The 4,948-nt window shown below is 39.4% G+C and overlaps 1 non-coding gene across 1 annotated transcript; it reads left to right on the forward strand.

Moving 5' to 3' along the window:
- The first annotated feature begins 2,181 nt into the window (after positions 1-2,181).
- LOC134329694 (U1 spliceosomal RNA) lies at positions 2,182-2,344 on the forward strand. Its single transcript, XR_010014918.1, has one exon. It is a non-coding gene; the product is annotated as a U1 spliceosomal RNA (small nuclear RNA).
- Positions 2,345-4,948: the final 2,604 nt, after the last annotated feature.

The following is a 4,948-nucleotide window of genomic DNA, read 5'->3' on the forward strand; positions in this document are numbered from 1 at the left end:
TGAGCACTCCACGTGAACGCTCAAACGGAGGTGGAGTGGAGAGGCGGAGTGAGTAGGGAGCGGATTGGGATTGGGGACATATCTGACATTGGTTGCAGTGGAGAACAGGCTGCAACCAATCAGCAGCCACTTGTACTGCAAAATGACAGAACGAGAGAACAACCAAACATGACATTACAAGAATTTTTTACCAACATGGTCACATGTTTTCATTTTACCATTTCATGTTATTTTTTTTTTACAATTCTCCAAAAGTGTTCTAAGAGGGCGACATTACAAAGATTTTTTCTATTGTGGTCACAAGACATATACTATATTGCCATAAGTATTCGCTCACCTGCCTTCACACCTATATGAACTTGAGTGACGTATCATTCTTAATCCATAGGGTTTAATATGATGTCGGCCCACCCTTAGCAGCTATAACAGCTTCAACTCTTCTAGGAAGGCTTTCCACAAGGTTTAGGAATGTGTTTATGGGAATTTTGACCATTCTTTCAGAAGCACATTTGTGAGGTCAGATACTGATGTTGGACGAGAAGGCCTGGCTCGCAGTCTCAGCTCTAATTCATCCCAAAGGTGTTCTATCAAGTTGAGGTCAGGACTCTGTGAAGACCAGTCAAGTTCTTCCACACCAAACTCGCTCGTCTAAGTCTTTATGCATTATCTCTGGTGCGCAGTCATGTTGGAACAGGAAGGGACCATCCCCAAACTGGGAACACAAAGTTGGGAGCATGAAATTGTCCACAATCTCTTGGTCTGCTGAAGCATTAAGAGTTCCTTTCACTGGAACTAAGAGGCCGAGTCCAACTCCTGAAAAACACCTCCACACCATAATCCCCCCTCCACCACACTTTACACTCGGCACAATACAGTCAGACAGGTACCGTTCTCCTGGCAACGGCAAACCCAGACTCGTCGATCGGGTTGCCAGATAGAGAAGTGTGATTCGTCACTCTAGAGAACACGTCTCCACTGCTCTAGAGTCCAGTGGCGGTGTGCTCTACACCACTGCATCCGACGCGTTGCATTATGCTTGGTGTTGTAAGGCTTGGATGCAGCTGCTCGGTTGCATTCTTTGAAGCTCTACACACTGTTCTTCAGCTAATCTGAAGGCCACATGAAGTTTGGGGGTCTGTAGCAATTGACTCTGCAGAAAATTGGCGACCTCTGTGCACTATGAGCCTCAGCTCTGTTATTTTACATGGCACTAACACTTCATGGCTGTTGTTCCCAATCGCTTCCACTTTGTTATAATACCACTGACAGTCGATTGTGGAATATTTAGTAGCGAGGAAATTTCACGACTGGACTTGTTGCACAGGTGGCATCTTATTACAGTACCATGCTGGAATTCACTGAGCTCCTGAGACCCATTCCTTCCCTAATGTGTGTAGAAGCAGTGGCCATGGAAGTGATTGGAACACCTGAATTCAATTATTTGGATGGGTGAGTGAAAACTTTTGGATTTTTTTTTTTTTACCAAGATCTAATATTGCCATATCATAACTAATTTTTAACAGTTCTTTAAAAGTGCCACAAGAAGGCAACATCACATTTTTTTCAACATGGTCACAATATCTTGTATTATCATATCATATAATTTTTTTTTTTTTTTTTACAATTCTCCAAAAGTTCCCCAGGAGGAGTTTGCATGTTCTCCCTTTGTCTGCATGGTTTTCCTCCAGGTGCTATGGTTTTTTTCAAAATCCACCTGACAAGCATGCCCTTTCTAGGTTTGACATAGCTCAATCATGAAACGGTCAAATTAGCCTAAGAAATAGTGCAAACGGCTAATTATGTGCCCAGTGCTGAAGCTGATCTAAAACACCGGTCTCTTTAACGTTTGTATCAACAAGCTTTTTATGTGAACGCTGCCTATCCAAAAATAGCTCTGGACGACCACTTTTTTTCCAATGCAAAAACACCACGAATCCGTCCTATCGTTCGGAGCTGCACGCAAAAGAACAACGAATCAGAATGAAAATCATTCAGAACAAGAAACTAAATGAATACGGTCGGCTTAAATCTACAAGCTCTTTCTTTGCTAGCACAGAACTCACGGGAAAGCGAACGCGGTCCCTCATTATCAGATATTAATCAATTGGCTGCCATGGAGCTCACTGTGAGTGTGAACGGTGTGTGATTCGGTGTCCCTGTTCGGCAGTGCCTCTGGACCTCATACTTACCTGGCAGGAGCGAGACCATGATCAAGAAGGTGGTTCACCCAGGGTGAGGCTCAGCCATTGCACTCCGGTTGTGCTGATCGCTGCGAATTCCCCAAATGTGGGAATCTCGACTGTATAATTTCTGATAGTGGGGGACTGCGTTCTGCTCTCCCCTGATTTCTGTGGTAGCAAAGAAAGAGTTTATGACTGCAGGCTGGTTGTTTGCTACTGGTTTGTTGTTTTTTAGTGAAGTGTATCAAATGCTTTCCAAAGAAAATCATGTGTCTCCGTTTTTATTTTTTGCACAATTTGAACAAAGCATAACAGAATAAACAGACTAGAAATGCTCCAAAAGTACTTGGAAAGATTTTTTACATGAATTTCCATTTAAGTTTAAGACCTTTTTTGCTTTCTCCTGTAGAATTGCCATTTAAGAAATCATTTTGCACATCAGCGTTATGCATGGTGTGGTGAGAGACTTGACCAGCGGTCAACAGTGAGAACAAAGGTTGACATATTGTGCATAGCAGCCAATTGATTCATTTCTGAGGGACCGCGTTCGCTTTCACGCACTCATTACTACTCTACCAATACTCAGTCATACTCATTATTACTCTACTAATACTCACCCATACTCATTATTACTCTACTAATACTCACTCATACTCATTATTGCTCTACTAATACTCACGCACTCATTATTACTCTACCAATACTCACTATGGGTGAGTATTACTGGATTAATAATGGGTATGAGTGAGTATAGTGGAGTAATAATGAGTATGTGTGAGTATTACTGGAGTAATAATGAGTATGGGTGAGTATTACTGGAGTAATAATGAGTGAGTGAGTATTAGTAGTAGGGGTGGGCGATATGGCCCTAAAATAATATCACGATATTTCAGGTTATTTTTGCAATAACGATATTTTTGGCGATATAACAAAACACAGAAAAATATTTTATTTATTTCGAGAAAACACTATTGCAAAAAAAAATAATGTTCAGTTTTTATTTAGAATTATAAATATATGTATTTTGTCTTTCCAGTAAAAATAATGTAACATAATGTAATGGCGGAGTCAGACAATTTCCATAGGGGTGGCCAGACTGAGACCATTGCTCACACAGGGGTCGCACAGAAACTGATACCTTTTTTTATGTGGTCACTCACTCATTTACCTATACAGGCAGTGAGTGCCACGTAGAATTACATCACCAAGACCCGCATACTACTAAGCTTTTTTTCTCTTCATTTTCCCTGACAAGTAAAAAAAATAATAATTATATAGCAACCTTAACATTATGAGGAAGAATTTCAAAGATATTCCTTTGCAATACTTTATAATTTGGCTGCCAACTTGTGTGTAATGATGACACTCAATTGAATCCCAGAACATGCTAGCATGAATGCATGGAAAACTAATTTTAATTTTCTTTTAACAATATGATACAGACTGACCAACACTATTAAGCCAAATCAGCATTGAAAATTTACTTTACTTTTAATAGCCTTCTACAATGCTGGAGCTTTTTAGAATGGAATATTTTCTTTAAAATAGAAGTGTTATTTAACTGATATTAAATTGTTTCCCAACAAAATCTGCCCAATCTGGCAACACTGGAACGCGCAGAGCCCGGTGGCGCCTTTACTCGTAGCGCGCCACAATTACTACTAAGTACAGTAGTAGTAGTACTAAGTAGCAGTAGTACTACTTCTGCGTTGGTGGTTGACATTAATGTTAAGAGTATTCCTTAACTGTTTGGTGGAGGTGCGCTGTTGAATTGCGTCCCTGTGTGAACCTGCGTGCAGAAATACTTCCGCAAAAAAGTTGCTGGCAAAGCGATGGTTGGGGTTTGGGTTGCCAAAGATTAATTTATGGTGGACTTGGAGTTTTTGGAACGAGCTCCTCCACCGCAGAGCTGCTTTCCGCCATACTCGTTGCTGTGCCCAAAAGACCCACGTAACGAACGTACGCCATTTGCGTAGCTGTGTGACGTCATTACGTAAACAACGCAGAATATCGCTATTATTACGATATGGGCTTTTTGTATTGTTTTAAAAATTATACCGGTATTATCGTGAACGATACAATAAAGCACACCCCTAATTAGTAGAGTAATAATGAGTATGATTAAGTGTTAGTGGAGTAATAATGAGTGAGTGAGTATTAGTGGAATAATAATAAATATGATTGAGTATTAGTACAGTAATAATAAGTATGGGTGAGTATTAGTAGAGTAATAATGAGTATGAGTGAGTATTACTGGAGTAATAATGAGTATGGTTGAGTATTACTGGAGTAATAATGAGTGTGAGTGAGTATTAGTGGAGTAATAATGAGTGAGTGAGTATTAATGGAGTTATAATGAGTGAGTGAGTATTAGTGGAGTAATAATGAGTGAGTGAGTATTAGTAGAGTAATTATGAGTATGAGTGAGTATTAGTAGAGTAATAATGAGTGAGTGAGTATGACTGGAGTAATAATAAGTGAGTGAATATTAGTAGAGTAATAATGAGTTAGTGAGTATGACTGGAAAAATAATGAGTGAGTGAGTATTAGTAGAGTAATAATGAGTATGAGTGAGTATTACTGGAGTAATAATGAGTATGAGTATGTATAGTGGAGTAATAATGAGTATGAGTAAGTATTAGTGGGGTAATAATAATAGGCCAGGACTACAGAGAAAAGTAGAGAGGATAAAAAATTAACTAAAAAAACTATTTTATGTTGCACACAGAACAGATGTGATGGATAGATTCTAAATGATACCCAGTACC

Source organism: Trichomycterus rosablanca, chromosome 15 (assembly GCF_030014385.1).
Source record: "Trichomycterus rosablanca isolate fTriRos1 chromosome 15, fTriRos1.hap1, whole genome shotgun sequence".
NCBI classification, from domain to species: Eukaryota; Metazoa; Chordata; class Actinopteri; order Siluriformes; family Trichomycteridae; genus Trichomycterus; species Trichomycterus rosablanca.